General features: G+C 38.1%; 1 pseudogene; it reads left to right on the forward strand.

Annotated features, from left to right (window-relative positions):
* The first annotated feature begins 15083 nt into the window (after positions 1-15083).
* LOC101583312 lies at positions 15084-15805 on the forward strand (annotated as a pseudogene).
* The last annotated feature ends 2419 nt before the right edge of the window (positions 15806-18224 follow it).

Raw genomic sequence — 18224 nt, forward strand, 5'->3', positions numbered from 1 at the left:
ACCACATCTTTATTTAAAACGTATTATCACCCATGGTAGAAGGATAATACCACTATACCAAAAATCAAAAAAGATATCTCTGTAACAGCTATGACTAAGTCCTAACTGATAGAATGTTTATTTTAGTAATATCAGATGTAAGAAAATTATATTTCTATGAAAAAATATAGACACTTATTCAGCTCACTGGAGTGCAGTTTCACAAAGATGCTTTCATGTAGTAAGATCAACTGTATGTCTGAGGACTCCCAAGAATGTAGGAGCCCTCCTCAGCATTGCTCAGCAGGAATGACCACCCCCCAGTTAAGCATCAGTGAGCACACACAAGTCGCCATATGCCAGACTAGTAATCGTCCTTTTCATTTCAAATCACTTCTTTTGTTTCTCATATAAGGACTGAGATCCACCACAGTTAGCTGGATAGAGAATGCAAACAAACAGTGCGTCAGATGGATACACTGGAAGCCCTAAGTCTCGGCCCAGACGGCAGCTGGGCAAGCCCAACTTTGGGTGCCTAGCAAACAATTGCTAAGTGTTTGTAACAATGCCATGAGCGGGTAAATCATACATTACTTTCAAAATGTGGTTATGAAAATGAAAAGAAAAGTAAAATAAACATTTGTGGATGTTGACTTACATATCCTCAACCTGATGTTGACTGCAGGAACACAGCTGTACAGTCACATGGGCGCTGGATTCTGAAAGTCCAGAGTGGGAAGGTTTTCTTCCTCCTCTTTCTTCTTGTTTCACTGTAACCCAGACTTTTGTGCTTCTGACAGCAAGCACAGGTTCGGTGCTCTCTAATGCAGCAAATCCCAATGGTATTGTCTCCCTCCACTAACTGGCACAGACTGGCTGAAAACCCCAAAGAAACTGCTGGCCCTATACTTACTTGAAGAGCTTTGCTTCAGTTGCTAGATACAAGGTGAATGGGTCAAAGCAAAACACAAATAAAAATACAAGGAAAGCATAAGAATATTTACCAAGTCTCAAGACATTATCTATTGCAGTTCTGGTTTAAAATTTAGTTCTTTTATCAACCATTGAAATAATTGTCTAAAATAAATAAGTCAGCATAACATTCTATACTTCCAAAGCTCTAATTTCTCTTCTTCTTGTCATTACAAAATGAAAAATATATTTCACAAACCACTGAAATTAATATAAGAGATACAGGAGGATATCCACTGAGTGGCTAGTGCATGTATTGGTGAGGGAAATGCCACACTTTTGAGATAGATCTCAGGACATTCCTTAGCCTTATTGATTTCTGTTGTTTGGAGGATGTGCTCTGGCAAAGAGCAGTTGCCTCTGGGCACATATTACACAGTCAAATAGAAAGAGACAATACCTGCCAAAAGAATTTATAATCCCAGGAAGAAAATAAACATGCTGCACTCACAAACTTGTTAGTATGCATAAGCATACAACCTAATTGTGTAACGAAGATTTAATATTCTGGATGCAGATGCACCATCAAGTTAAGCATCAATGAGCACACAGAAGGAAGGGCAGTTACTCAAGAAAGTTTTCTGGTAACTTCCTACTACAATCTTCCAAGACCTGCACCCCACACTAGGGATTCTGGCAAATATTCTTGTTCCTCTTGACCCCAAGCAGAGAGTACACTCAAGGATAGGAAATTGCCCATGGGAGGTATGCAGAAGCTATGTCATATTGTTTAAAAATAGAATGCCACTTCTCACAACAAAAATACCTCAAGGAATTCTTGCATCTAACTCAGGTCCAAATACTTGATGCTTGAAAAGCCTGTGAGCATATGCTTTCTCATCTTGATTTCAAAAAGAACATGTAGGGTACAATTCTGACACCGTTTTTGTGACTCCAGAGTGAGTACCATGAAAATATCCCAGATAAATAAGTTAAGTAGAAAAAGCAATTCTGAGTTACCGAGGGTAGAGTCGGTATAGCCCAGGGGATGCTGGGACAGTGATGCAGGTTAACTCCACACACTGCCCACAGAGCAGTCACTCACTGAGGACATGGGTGAGCACACCTTGGGGGACTGAGTGGACATGGACGTGCAGGCCCCTACAGCACTCCACCTTCATCTATTCTGTATTGGATTCTCAGCAAAAATTTAAGGACACTCTGAAAGCCTGTTCTAGATTGCTTTGAGAGAAATCATGTTGCCTCAAAAAGCAGTCTTTGTTCTGGTTTTTGTGCTTGTTCAGGAAAAGTAAAATAGGAAAAAAAATATGTTTTGTTTACATATATGTGCCATGGACCAGGGTAAGGGCTAAGCACTTTAACATGTAACTAAGTATCAAAACAATATTATTTTAGTTGCCATTATTCTGATTTTCAGAATCTCAGTAATAACTGAGACCCAGCGAAGAGGTGCTCCCTGAGAACATGCGGGGTGGGCAACAGAAGAGCAGAAGCATGAAACCAGGACTCTGCTGTCGTGGTCTCGGGGTCACCTTGCTCTAGAATGCTGCACTCAGGGAGGTGCAGAGTGCTTCAGAGAACCTTGCAATGGCCACCTGTTTAAATTAAAATGCTCTTGTGTGGGGTCACATTGCAGGCCATTTCCTCAACATTCGCACATAGATAAGCAGCAGACACTAAAATAATTTAAGAAAACTAAGCTACTCAAGTACCTAAATTTCCAATAGAAATAAATGAAGCCATGACTGCTTTGATTTTGGCATGAGAACCTTTCTATTCAAAGGAAGTGGGGAGTTTCTGAACAATCCCATGGAACCTGCTGAGTTCGTTAATGTAGTGCCTTCCCTCCAGCAGCTGAGCTGAGGTCCCTGCTTCATGGCACCAGCCCTGGCCTGCCCTCCCTTGGCAACTTCTCAATCCCATAACCTGATTTCTTTGTTCAAGGATAGATAAAACCAGAGAATGTAAGACTCCCTGTTGTGGTTTTCTGCTCCATTTTCAATGAGGAATCCATAGCAGCATGCACAGCTTCATGAGTGTTGGAGTACGGCAGCAATGTTGTGATGTCACTATTTTCATGTTCTGTGTTTGAGGTCACTCTGCATCTGCACAGTTTTGTTTATGTACATCCCCTCCACCTTGCAATTATGGTTGTATCCCCAAGTGCCATCAAAAGTAGAGCAGCACCCAGCTACTACTTGATCCACACCCAAAAGGCACTTTTGGAATAGAAAATCTCTTCAACCCTACTAAGTTCCAAGGCCTCATCCTAACATTCTCTAGCCAACTCTTCCTTTCTTGGTGCCACTCACTGGACCAAATCTTCTGTTCTCTGGTGAGAAATAACAAAAATATATTGGATTGAAAGGAGAGCAACAGAGAACACAAAAGTAGGATTCAAATTTTAATCCCTCTTTGCGCTCAGGACTTAATGCAACGTTGGGAGGGGTGAGGGAGGGGAGAGAGAGGGAAGGGAAAGAAGGGGAGGACAGCTGCCCCCTCTGAGCACTGGAGATGTAAGGCAGAGACCATATAAGATGAGTGGGTTAAAACTTTGCTGTATACCTGTCTGTGCCAAGCCTAGATGCACTCGTTAAACCAGTCTAAACACTTGATAAGCATTTATAAAAGCATGAAACATCTTCAATAGCAGCAAAAGAATGTCATTTCCATACCCTGAGCATCGGATGTGTCCACTCTTTGAACCATTTGGATTTTCTCTAACAGGTAGAGAGAGGGTTAACAACTTGTCCAAATGAAGATTTGAAATTGCAAGTGGACCTTAATTATCACGTCACTCCTTCCTCCCGTTTTCATAAATAATCGAGCTGACTGTACAGAACCATTTTAAAAATAAATTAGCGTTTTTAACTACACAGTTGGCATAAATTGTTACTCATCCTTGGTTACTGTGACTTGTGAAACCGATCGGTATGTAGATGTAAAATATCTTCATATATTGCTGTGACATTCTTAAATGGTCACAAATGTGGGCTATGAAAGCACATCTAGCAATAAAGGCCATCTTCTGCTAAAAGGTTAATTCCTTTAGCAGCTGAAACGTCTGCCCTAAAGACATATCTCAAAACTGAGAACTGATTACAGAAGGGGCAACCTCATTGGGCATGCAGAGTAAATAGCCTTGTTAAGAGTGCAGTGTAAAGATTTATGGTTCAAATGGGGTCAAAGGGTGTGAGCAAGGTAAAGGGAACAGGCAGTCGAGTGTGAGGCTGCTGTGGAGTGAAATTTATGTTCCTTTAATAATTTGGGTATGCTGAACGTTAAGAGACTTGTTTGCTTGGCAAAAACAGGGGTCAAGAAAGGACCCAGTGAGGAGACGTCAGCCTAAAGATGCTGAAAACCTATCCCAGTGAACTAAGAGGATACTGGCAAAGGCTGTGCAGGGTCAGCAAACCTGCTGGCCAAAGCTGTCAGAGAGGCCAGGCTAGGGGCAGCTAAGAAAGGGCTTAATTATACAGACTTTGTCGTTGGATTGGGGCTGAACAGCAGGAGGAGTATGCTGGACCACCAATTAGGTTAGTTAGGGGTTTATTAGTCGAAGATCAGAAGTAGAGGTGAAGCAGAGCCTGGAGGAGGTACAACATCAGAGGTCCCTCTGGCCAGCAGGGCTCCCCCCCCCACCCCCGCTGTGGGCCAGGCTATTCCCATGACCGAACACTTCAGTAGGTCTTGATTCTAGCACTGCTGAAACTCTGGCCTTGCCCCCCACCTGAGAGCAATGCCATTACCCATGATGCCCCCTGAACTTTAGCCCGTGCAATTTTAAGATCTTTTACTGCACATTGAGTTTTATGGGTGAATGCTACTTTTATTATAATACTCTTTAAGAAGTCTACACTGTAACAGAAGCACATTTTCTAATGGCAGCTGCCACTATCCGAGTTCACAGAAATAAACTTCAGTAACAGAACTACTCAAGACATTTTAGGCAAGAAATATTCCCCTCGCATCTGCTTTCAGTTAGGTTCCCAGAAAGCCCTTCTTGCATGGTGAAAGTGCCCTGAATACTGACAATAATATTTAAGCATGCTAGGACTACACTATGCTCCAACTCATTGAAATATCTATAGGGAATTTGTTAGAATTTTAACTATTCAACTATTAAGAGAATTTTATTTATTATGTAGTACTAACTATGGATATTTCTTAAACAAGTATTTTAAGGCAGAAAAACATAAACTATCATTAAAATACATGTATGAACTTCCATACATGAACTACATAAAGAATTCCATCTAAAAGCAATCCCACAGCCTGACAGCCTCACTTTACTGCTTTATTTGGAAGATACAGTCGCATTTACCCACAAGATAGTCTAAGATGTTTTCATCTGCTTCTGAGCACACATAACCAAGGAAAAGACTTATTTGTTTGACTTTGGATAGCATCTTAATAATTTTAAGAAATCATACTGTAAATTTATGGTTTTTAGTTGGCAAACATTTATCTTGCCATATGTACTCTGATGTTTATTAAAATTAAAATAAAGGTTTTCTTTATTAATGTTTTCACACTTCAGAATTTGCACATCAGACCCAAGGTCACAGGATTTATTGTGTGGTAACAATATATTGTTTATAAATATGCTCTATTTTTAAACATATATATATATATATATATATATATATATATATCCTTTCCTTGTTAAGAGTAATATTGCCTTACAGTTTAAGATATATTTCTATTTCTGTGTTGGTTTGAGAGCAAAAAGCCAAAGCCACATAGTTTCAGCAATGCTCACTTTACAAGATATGGATAAGAATGAGCCCCAGTAATTTAATGCTCCCATTAGAAGTTATAATTTTTGTGTTGGTTGGGGTTATGGTGGAGGAGGGCTCTGTCCTCCACACCATGGCAGTTTGCCTTCCAAATAGAGAAGGAGCGGGCATGAAATTCAGCCCAAACCAGGACAATAACTCAGGATAATGCATGCCACTTGGTGGATTAATAATTTATAAGATATTTTCCATCTTCGCTTGGAATACAAATGAACACATTCTGGTCTCATTTAGAGTGATTTCTCACTTGGGGCTGAAGAGATGTTTAACATCTTAAGTTCTACAGGCTGTGCTTTTCTTATTTCTTTAGGAAATAAGCTAAATAACTAGAGTACTTGGCAAGAGAGTCACATTCCACATACCAGCCACATATAAATATTCTCTTTTTATATAAAAGCTAATGAGTTGGAAGGTTCAGCTTCATCATTACACACACACACACACACACACACACACACACACACACACACACACACCCCAATGGACACCCCTGCACCATATCATATAGCAGTTGCCCCATATATATATGGTATATCTATAGTATGATTAAAAAATATGGTGAATGTCCACTTTCTTTAAAGACGTTCATTACAGTAACAGACACATTGCCATCAGTCTCCCTCAAAATATTCCTTTTATAACAGTCACCCCATCACTCTTGCACTTTCTGAAACAGTTGTGAAACTCTTCTTCATAAGTACCTTTAGTGGCAGCATTGTAGCTGCCTTGGTGTCCTGAATTGATTCCAAATGTGCACCTTTGATGGACATTCTGATTGTGGGTAAGATCCAGAGCCACACCTGGCCAGTCCTGGTGAATAGGGTGGATGAGGATACACTGTCATGATTTTATGAGCCTGCCTTCCTGTGGAATGACTCCACTCAGCAGTGGCATTTGCTCTGTGTGTGTGTGTGTGTGTGTGTGTGTTACTTGATAATGTCATACAAAGACACAAAAGAAGACTTCCAGAACTGTTTTAGAAAGTGGCAAGAATGATGGATTATTCAATTTATTTTGAAACTTGGTACAGTATTTTAGGAAGAACCAATGGCAATGTCTTTTACTGTAATAATTTTTAATTTAAGTGTTCATCATATATTTCAATAATACTTTGTATTTCCTAAAACCCCAATGAATGCCTGAAATCAAACATTTATCAATTTATATATATACATATTTATGATAAATTTTCATTTAATTAAGCAAAATAATAACCTAACCACAATAACTAACAATAAAATTGAATGATTATAAATATATACTGTAATAAAGTTGTCAGGATCAGTACTTTATACTTTGAGACCATTATTAAGGGTCACTTGCATATAAGCAGTGTATGTCACCACGGTGATCTGCTACCTGAAACAGCTCTTGAATAAGTAATGGACAGCCAGGGTAAACAGCCTTGATCTGCTAAACAGGGAAGATGGAAAGGGTAGTGCGAGACATGACTGCATCACTCAGAATGCGTCACAACTGAAACCTTGCGAATTGTTTGTTTCCACCATTTTCCATTTAATATTTTCAGCCTGCTCTAGATTGTAGGTAATGAAACTAGAAAGTAAAATCTTGAAGGCAGTTGCTATCAGAAAACATTTTTAGTAAAGACTTCCATTGTACTTTAATGTGTTTTGTGTGTGGACATATAATTTGCATGACAAAAATTTCTTTTTTTCTTTTTGGTGGAACTGGGGATTGATGCATGACAAAAATTTCATATTTCTAAATGCCACACTGTTGTTTATGCTGACCAGTGCGACCATGTCTGGTGAGACAGGAGCGTACATGGTGTACGTCCACATAAAATGACAAAAGCCTCTTTTTTCCCCATAAGTTGACCTACAGGGAAAACATTTTGTTGTGGACACTTAGGCAACCATCAGACAACTTTGTAAAATACATCAATAGAACTTCCTCCCTCCCTTATTGCACAAGTTGGCATCAATCTACACATGCACTTTACCTTCTGAAAGATTTATAGCAATTTAATTTGATTTCTGATGGCGTTAATTACAACGGTTTTTTTAGCAAGGAACTATACTTTCCCTTTGGCATCATTCTTTCCTTGCCTTCTACCAGCACGATGACTACTAGAGAAACCAATGATATCACATTTCTATGATCAAAAATAATTCTGGATGCAATAAATTCAAAAATGACTAAAACTTCTGTAATAACCAAATGATTATATGCTCAAAGATTTGTGCTAAAAAATAAACTACTAACTTTTTGTGCTACCTAAAAAGAAAGCAAACCTTTGAAAGGCATTAATAAGAGGATACAAGCAAAGCAAAAAAAGAAGAGGTTGAAAACCAAATAAAATTGAATTCCTATAGTCATGTAATAAGACAGAAACTAAAGTCCGGGGTTCTTAGAGATCCAAGGGGGGAGGGGAAATAGGATGAGGCTTTCAAGGTGAAGTTGCTGTTGAAAGATATCCAGCTAATGATTATAACTGTCTTGGGCAATGAGTGCCACTTCAAGTGCCCATCAACGGGCCACCCCCAAAAGGTCAACCTTCTTCTTACAGCTGGGCAAACACACACAAGCTCACACTCACCCGGTGTCCCAAATGCGTAATGTGTTCTCCCAATCATATGCTATTTTCTCTAGTCCTTGGATACAAAGAAACTAGGATACACATGTAAGAAGTCATTCTACCTCTGATTTCCACTATTACAGACAAACTTTGAAACAAAAACAATCTAAAATAAACAATATGACTTCCTACCTAACTTTTCTTTTTCAAACATAAGAATTTTAAAAGCTAGAATTTTACAGAAAACTATAGAATCTCCTTTGGAGCTTAATGTGAAAAGCTATTAGAATTAATCTTTTAAAAATCTCAGTAAGAAGTCCAGTTACAGGGTACATTTTAAAAATCACCTTTCCTAAACCAACAAAAATGAGCCAAAAAAATATTAGAACAATAACTCACATTTATAACAGCAATAAAAACATGCTTCCTAAGAATAACCTAAAGAACAAATATGTGTGATTTATGTGAATAAAAGCATAAAGTTTGCTAAGAAATGTGAAAAAGGAAAACAAAAATTAAAAAGGGCACCATAGGGTAAAGGGGTTAGAGGAGATAAAAGGCTAAATTAAAAATTGTATGTGATTTAAATCAAATTCCTGAAAGGAATTAATATATTTTTTGGAACTCGACAAAAATTTTAAGTTACCTGGAAGAATAAACAAGCAAACATAAATACTAAAAACCTGATAAAGAATAGACGTGAAAGAAACTTCTTTAATCATATCTAAAAATATATTTTCTCCTTTTTTGTTTTTTTTTATTTTAAAGAGAATAAAAAATAAAAATGACACAGAATTTCAAAACAAAGTGATAGGAAATTAACAATGGGTGTTATATTGCATATTGCTATCTTCAAAATAGTTGATCAAATTACCAGATATAGGCGTGCAAAATTGATCAAACAATACAAGCACTAGCTGTTCCTCTCAATGAACTAATAGAAATTAGCTGTACAATTTCCTTGGCTGTCTTGATTCTCTCTTCCTTCTTTCTTCCTTTTCCCCATCCCAGTTGTTTTGTTCTTTCTCTTCCTTTCCCTTTCATAGTATCTATTGCACTTTTTGGATTTACTCCCATAAGGCCATAATTAATCATTAAATCTGGAAACAGAATTTATAATCAATAGCACAGAAAAAATAGTTTTTCAACAGAAATGTAGCATAAGCCATATACATATTTTCAATTTTGACAATGCAATTCAGAGCCTTGCACATGAACTAGGCCTGATACCATTCATTTTCTAATAGTGACAATTGAAAAAGTAAAGAGAAATGTAAAATTAATTTTAATAATATTTATTATATAATAATATGTATCACATATATTTTATGTATCTAAAATATTTGAACATGTCATAATATGAAAACCTATTTAGATTATTTACATTCTTTTATTGTTTTGAGTGTTATAAGCATTTAAAATGTTAACATGTAGTTTACATTCACAGCCCACCTTGGTTTGGCCAGCCCCATGGAGGGAATCCATAGCTGGGTACCTGATACACAGCTCTTAGCAAAACATGACTCCTCCCTGCAAAATGCAGGTATAGAGACAATACTACATGAGAAAAAGTACCATGAATTCAATAAACTGTATGAAAGCAATCTCTCTTTGAACAAAAAAAAATGAAAGTTTAGCTAATGTCACTGTCTCAAACTATGAGAAATATATGCTCCAAGAAGATGAATGACTTTATTGCTTTAAAAAGTGAAAACCTATAAAACAATATGTATGTGACTTAATGCCAAGTCTCTGTGAGGATAAAATTTTCCAACATTAAAAGTTGCATGAGAAGCCTCAAAATATGTGGTTATAGATTTGATTATGAAAAATTTTATAAATTTCACATTTTTTCATAAACTAGTAATATTTTACTAGTAATATTTTGCCATAAATATGACAAAGAAGGTAATAGTTTTAGGAAACTCATGAAAATCAGGCTCCAAAACAGCAAGAATGCTAACAGACAAATGGACAAAGAACAGGAATGTATAACTTACAGAGAAAATAGGAAACAAATGGGAAGACTACACCAACCTCTCTAGTCATCCCAGAAATGTAAATTTAAACAATATTGGTTAATGTTCCTCTCTTTACCATCATGAATACCAGGGTTTCTTAGTCTCCTACAGCTTTTCTCAATGTTGCTGCAACCGTGGAGAGTATGACCGTAGCTAATAAAGGCATCATAGCATGTCTTCTGCCATTAAGAAGAATTCTGTGCACACAGACTTAAAATTACAGTTACTGTACTGCCTGAATTATTTAGTGGTCAAAGGATTTTTAGAAAGAGAAAGAAGCAGAAAGAACTGTAGCATACCCAAGTGGAAGAGCCAGCCCTACAGGACAGTGAGGCAAGGCAAACAAATCTCCTCCACAAAGATTCTTTCCAACCCTTCACAACTGCGCTCATTACATGTAACTTCAGATGGTCAGCTGCCACAATGGCATAGCACAAAAAGCAATGCAAAGAGTAATACCTGAAGAGATTGCTTTAGCATCCAGGTTTGTAGCAGTGAAATAAAAACATCAGTTAAGACACCAAGATTCAATTCAGCAAAGCCACAGTGAATGTAGCAAGTGCTGACATAGTAACTTCCATGTGTCTGGTGTTGTTCCAATGTAATCCTCAAATTACCAAAGAATAAAGGTACTATGAATGCTCCCATTTTGTAAACAGGGCATAAAAGACTTTATTAATAACGTATGGTAAGTAAGAATATGGAATAATTACCCATCCTGCCCATGGGAGACTTACCACATTATTACAAAAAGACTACATTTTAGCTAATTAAATACTAAATAAATACTTATTATGTTGTCATATTTGTTAGGAGGTAGTCTGATTTATGACACAATTCATTTCCATTTTATAGGCTAAAGTAACATTTGTGATACTGTGGAGTTCTTTACATATACCAAGGGAGAAAGTTCATGTAAATGGTTTTGTAAGATGTGGAATAAGCTTTATTATGCAAGTGTTTGTAGAGGATTATGGTTGCTGTATTTTTTTTCAAGGGTTATACTGGCTTGCATAAATGTCTAAGTCTTTAATCAGAAACACAGCTCCCATCAATGTCACTGGAATAATCCATGTATTTTCATCTACCCCTTTGCTCCAGGGAAAAAGGAACAGGGAAGCCCACTTCATTAAGAAAGAGTCTGATATGAATACTGTCTCATCAAAGAAGAACAGGAGATGAAAAGCTTTGTATGGATGCATTTTGGTTTTGAGAGAAGGTGAAGGAAAAAAGGAAAAGAGGCAATGGGTTATGACCTTCCTAACCACATTCTCCAGACTAACGTAGTGGAGACAAATCATATTAGTTTGAACAGAAAACTCAAAGTAGAGAGGGTTGTGACCACAGATGTGTGACTGACTGAACAGATTTCTTTGTAGAATACAAGAGCAGCTACCATTTACGTCCACCTTCACCTGTTAATTGACTAGGAAGTAACAGCTCATCATGTCTAGGAAGGGAAATCAACTTAAGTGGGCCTCCTGTCCAGCCTGCACTCCCATGTGCAATAGAAGGGCCTGGAAGGTCTTACATACAATGGGACTTTAAGAGTGGAAGTCAAAGGCCATCTACCTCTGGAATTTATCTGAATGGGGGTCATTATGGTATGATAGAGCTGTGTGGCATAGAACTGCAGAATATGTTTCTCAGCCCAGAGCTTGACAGGAGAAACACCAGACATCAGATGGTTCATGAAAGCTAGCAATGATCAAGCTGGATCTTTATCCGGCTGACAGAAAACACCACAAGTTCAACAGCCATACACAATTATGTATGGATCAATTATGCTATATCAGACAAAGAAAACCTCAGAGAAAATAGACCATAGACCCAGAAGAAAAGATAAATTCCTTCACAAATGGGTTTAGGCTATGTGCTATCTTATCATTTCTAAAATGTCTGAGTCCAACTTCAAACAATGTCCTCTCAATTCCGTTTGTGTGTGTGTGTGTGTGTGTGTGTGTGTGTGTGTGTGTGTGCTGGAGATGGAACCACGGACCCTGTGCATGTAAGGCAATAACTCTACTACTGAGCCATGACTCAATTCCATCAAGATATCAAGTATGGAAGTGGAAAAAAATTGGAAAGATGTTAGTACTTATCTGATATAGACTGAGTTACCACCATTTTAAAGTTTTAAAGGGAACTAAAATTTTGGCCAAATTGGGGTGGGGCATGGCATTAGCCAGCTTCCCATTACTTAGAGCACAATACTCAGCTCTCACAATTTAAGAGACTATGCAACTACATGTCCTATTTGGCTTATGGTTTCAGGGGACTCAGTCCATGGTTGGCAGGCTTCAAAGAAAAAACATGTTGGTAGAAAAGTGTGGCAAAGTAAAGTTGCTTAGTTCATGCCAGCTGTAAAGCAGAGCAGAAAACAATGATGTAGGGGAAGGACCAAGGGACCATATATAATACCTCAGGTCATATTCCTTTTACTCAGCCAGTCAGAAACAAAAATGTGCTTTATTAATCCTCTGGACGTATCTAGGACAATCACCATTAACTTTATTACTCCTCTGGACATATCCAGGACAACCACCATTAACTAGCACATTTCATCTTTTCTTAATTTGACATTAAAACACGTCCTTAAGCCATACATAATCTTCAAATAAATACAAGACATTAGTCATTCTACCTAACAAGATACAACTAAACTGCATGTAACTGGAAACAGAATCTCTTTCCCAAAGTCTCAACAAGTCCACTATTTCTAAAAAGACTCAATCAGAATCTTTTTTGAGACTAAATGAAAACTCTTAGCTGTGAACTTCTGTAAAAATAAAAGACAAAAATTATATTATCCCAAGATATAATGGTACAGGGCCACATTCTTCTAAAATGGAAGAATGTGGAGATAAAAAGACTAGGACCAAAGCAGGACATAAATTCAGCAGGACAAAATTAAGTCCCATACCTTGCTATCTGGCATCTGGTAGTGAGACATAAATTCCAGAGATATTGTGTGGCCCCACCACTATGGCTCTGTTGGTTGGAGAACATGTGGTCTTCATCTTGGGCTGGTTTCATTCATCCCTGCAGCTTCCTACCCACGATGCCCCATATTCCTGACATAGTTGACTTCCTAAAGACTCCACTACATGTTTATCTTCATTCCCATAAGTTCATGCACTGCTGTATCAGGTGCTTCTTCCCTGAAACCCAGGCTTTTCTTTGAAATCTGGATGGAAGCCTAGCTGACTCCATAATTGCAGAGACTGTCAGGCACATACAGGTAAGCACAACTTACCCGAGCAAAAACCTCATTGGTATTGGTTCCAGGTAGAGAAACAAGAAATGCCACTGACAAACTTCTAAAGGCTCATTGTGGACACAACTCCAGAGGACTCAGAAATGGGCTGGGGTGCTCAGAAGAAATGGTGGTGTACATTTGTTTAAATATGTAATGGACATCTGTTGAGGACCACCTAGGTGACTCTTCTTGAAAGAAGAGCAGCTGTCCCCATTTCGGCCATGCCTGTCCCTATTTTCATGTATTGATAGGTACAGATCTGACTAGGATTTTTCCTTGTCACTTCAACTGGCTTTAAGCAACACGTATTTGTCTAGCCAAGGCACTGGTGGTAGTCTTTGAAGGTGGCATGCACATTTCCCTGATAACCCACAACTGCTGCTCTTTATATATTTCATACAAGGTCTGCAGGGTCTCACTACACAGATTGGACCCATAGTGATCTTCCTGTTTTCAGCCTCCCAAGCACTGGGATTACAGGTGCTTGCCACCACCCAGTCTTAACCATCTCAGCACACCCTGTGGGCGGGGCTGAAACAACATGCCAGCAATCGAACCCCAGTCCCTGCCTCTATCTAAGCAGGTATTTTAGTCTGCTGAGCTATCTGGTCACCCCCTGCTGCTCTTTAATATGAGCCTGGTCAAGACAGGATGAAGAGACAAGGCTCCACGCTGTCAGCTGGGATTGAGCATCAAGATAGAGATTATGACTTCCTGGGGCTTGAAAATTACACATTAGAGCTGAAGCACTGAACCCCAAAACATTAGATACTATCTCAATAGTATAATGCAAATTATGTTTTCTGCATATCCTTCTCTCTGCATATTGCAGAGACAAATGCAGGCCTCCTACCTAGCCCAGCTCACAGTACTTACCTACTTCCTGTAATTCTCAGTCATTCATCCTCAAGCCACTCCTTCTTCATTACTGAATAAAGCCTGAATTCAGCCCTGGGTCAAGGCCTTTGTTCCAGATAGCCATTCCCATGGCTGAACTTAGGACCCCTTGGCTCCCCATGATTATAAATATGCCTTAATGTCTTTATTCTCACTATGGGTTGCACTGGAAGTGGTAGATTGGAAATAACTTGATGGGACTCCAATAACTTATGCATGGGATTACAAATATAAGCTTCCTGGACCGATATAAGGACCAAAAAGGGCTCTCTACAGACATCCACATTCAAGCAAGTGAATCTAGATACAGACCTTCTCTCCCTCATGACATAACTCACAAGTCACACAACTAAAGATAAAATATGAAACTATAAAATCCCTAGAAGAAAGCATAGGGAGAGCTAGATGGCCTTGGGAAGACAATAACACATTAGATAGAACAAATGTATGATCGAGGACAGAAATGATTAACAATTAGGACTTCATTACAATTTAAAATTTCTGCTATGTGAAAAATAATGACAAGAGAATAAGACATGCTCCAGATATACTAAAGACACATAAGACCTGTTATCCAAAACATTAAAAAAAAAAAACTCGTCTTAACTGTGCACTCTGTCCAGCAGGATGTGGAAATGGGATAATCAGGTGCCTACATGAACCCAATAGCAATGGACAGATCAAGAGGCCCAATCCAGTCTTCAGGGCCAACAATCCAGGATTATCTGAATTGACCCTGGCCTACCTGGGAAGAAGTGAAAGAGCAACTAGAAAAGAAAAAGAAAAGCTCTAAGACTTTGCCTAAATTTGAAGAACAAAAATAAATGAGAATTGGAAGAAAGAACTAGAAAAGCACAGAGAGAAATTAAGTGGAAATGAGAGCTCATTCAAAAAATTAAAAAAAAAACAGAAAGAAAAGAAGAAAATCTGGTAGTTATTCATCTTCTTCTTCATTGAGCTCTGATTCTTCCAGCAGTTCTTCAGATTCTGAGGATGAGGAAAAGAAGCATGCAAAAAGGAGAAAGAAAAAGAAGCACCATTCATATAAATCTTCTGAAAGCTCCCTGTCAGAAACTGAGTCAGACAGTAAGGATAGTTTAAAAAAGAAAAAGAAGTCAAAGGATACAACTGAGAAAGAAAAGGACATTAAAGGACTTACGAAGAAAAGAAAGATGTATCCTGAAGATAAACCTTCTTCATCTGAGTCCTTGTCAGAATCAGATCATACTGAAGAGGTACGAGCAAAAAAGAAAAAAAGCAGTGAAGAATGAAAAAAAGCAACAGAAAAAAAAAACAAAAAGAAAAAGAAAAAGAAGCATAAGAAACACAGTAAGAAGAAAAAAAGAAGGCTGCTAGTTCAAGTTCTGAGTCACCATAAAATTAAAAAAAAATAATAATAATAACAGGACTCCCTATGAAGAAAGTGCAATGCCTAAAGAAATTTCAACTGTGAAATTATGATATATTTACGAACATGCTGAATTTTCTTGTTCTGAGAGTCATTCCTGGACTATTCAATAGGCACTCCAATGCCACTATGTGAAAGGGTCACAATTGTTGCTTGCTGCTTGAACATCTTCTTTTTCTCCTCCACTGCAGGATAACCTGGGAGATAACACACTGCAGTCACACACACATGGCTAAAATATTTGGGAAAAAAGCTAATATTTTTGACTAGAAGTATCTAATGATAAATCAATAGGAAATGAATCTGGATACATCTTAAATGTAATCAGAAATGGCCAGATGACTCTAGTTAAATTTTTTAAAGTAGGGATTACATTAACGTTTTGAAATCCTAACTCTGTAGATAAGTGTACCCTAATTTTTTCACCCTTGTATACTTTTTATTTACCTTGGGAAGGAGCTTTTAGGGTGGAAGGAGGGTTGGTTTGCTATCTCTTTAGCTAGCAGAATAGTGTGCCTTTGGTCTTCACTCTTCCTACTTTGGTGGGCACAGTAGCCATGCTTCCTGGAGAGGTCAGACCTGGGTACAAGCCCTCTTGCCCTTTATTGAGCTTAATGGCATCTGTAGACTTTGTCATCTGCTGCTTTGAGAGAACCAGAGAAACAGCCATTTGCAGCATGAGAATGCCCCAAAGCTCTGAGTTCATACCTCCACATCAACAAAAACTGAACGTGTTTTAGCTTTAGAATGTGTTACGTCATTTGAATTAATTTTTGACTCTACTTTGGCTTTGGAGAGGAATTGTTTCATGAAGACACTGGTACTTTTTGAACTTAATAGTAAAGACTCTAAAATGCATGTTTTATACTGTTAAGTTTTAGCCAATAAGGAAAGTTTCATGTAACCAATGATAGTTACTTTATTTATTTATTTTTTGTATGAATGTTGTTTAGGCTGCAATGTTTAGCTTTTGTTAACTCTTATTTGTACTGTGTCAAGTTTATTACTATGTTCAATGGCACCCTTGCCAAGATATTGAGCATGTAAAAAGCAGCATTTGAGTTTTGTTTTAAACAACCTCATACTGAATCTGAGACTTACAAACAAGTTGAGTGGCAGACCTGGTATTCTGTATCTCATTATATAAAGCTGTTTTCAGAATCTTAGTAAATACAATGTCTTAAAAGTTTGTTGTCTTTGTATATTCATAACAAATTATGACAAGTTAAATTTAAATGAAAATTGTAAAAAAAAAAAAAAGAAACATTAAAAAAACTTTAAGACTCAACAAGAAGAAAATAACAGAGGTTTATAAATGGAAAATTAGTATAGGAAAGAGGATCTACATCTCTGTTATCATGAAAATCCAAAATAAAATAGTAAGCTATCGTTAGATGTCTATTAAAGTGATTCAAACCTAGAACACTGACACCACCAAATGCTGGTGAGTATGGAGAGTGGCAGCAGCTCTGTTCATTGCTGGTATGAATGTAGAAATGCCACAGTCACTTGGGAAGACAAAACTAAGTACAGCCTTACTATATGAGTGTTATGGTTTGTGTATAGGTGTTCCCCACAAAGCCTCATGCAGTCTTGGGGCAGCTTCAGCACTTTGTGATTGATTATTGTGGGTGTGGATGCTGCACCTGCCCTGGGGCAGATGATTTGCATTACAACGTAAGGTGGGAAGAGAAGCTAGCTGCTTGAGCTGCTGCTACCCCTCCCTTGTGCTCTTGCTCTTTGCCACCACCATGAAAGTTTGCCTTCTGCTGTGTGCCACTCTGCCTTGGAGTCAGCTGAGTATGGACTGAAACCTCCAGTAACTGTAAGCTAAATAAATCTTTTCTTCCTTCATTTTGACTGTTGGGTATTTGTCCCAGCAACAAGAGAAGAGTAACTAAGATAATGAGCCAGCAGTAGTGCTCTTGGGTAGGTACTCAAGAGAATTGAAACTTTATGTCCACAAAAATTTGTACATGGACACATGCAACAAAGATTTTAATACTTTCTAAAAGAGGCAAGTAGGGTGTTCTTTCAGTTGATAAATGGATTAAATTAACTTTAATACTGCTAAGAAACAAAATATTATTTAGCACTAAAAATAAATAAGTTAATAAAGTCAGGTTCCATGGTGTGAGCCTGTAATACCAGCTACTCAAAAGCCTGAATAAGGCAAATCATGAGTTTGAGGTCAGCCTGGGCAGCATTGACAACATAGTGACATCCTATCTAAGAAAGGTGGGGAGGGAGAGGGGAAGGGGGCAGGGAGGGAGGGAGAGGGAAAGGGAAAGGGAATGGAAAGGGAAAGGGACAGGGAAAGGAAGGGAAGGGGAAGGGAAGGGAAGGAAGGGGAAGGGAAGGAAAGGGAAGGGAAGGGAAGGGAAGAGAA

Source organism: Octodon degus, unplaced genomic scaffold, assembly GCF_000260255.1.
Source record: "Octodon degus isolate 3935 unplaced genomic scaffold, OctDeg1.0 scaffold00124, whole genome shotgun sequence".
NCBI lineage: Eukaryota > Metazoa > Chordata > Mammalia > Rodentia > Octodontidae > Octodon > Octodon degus.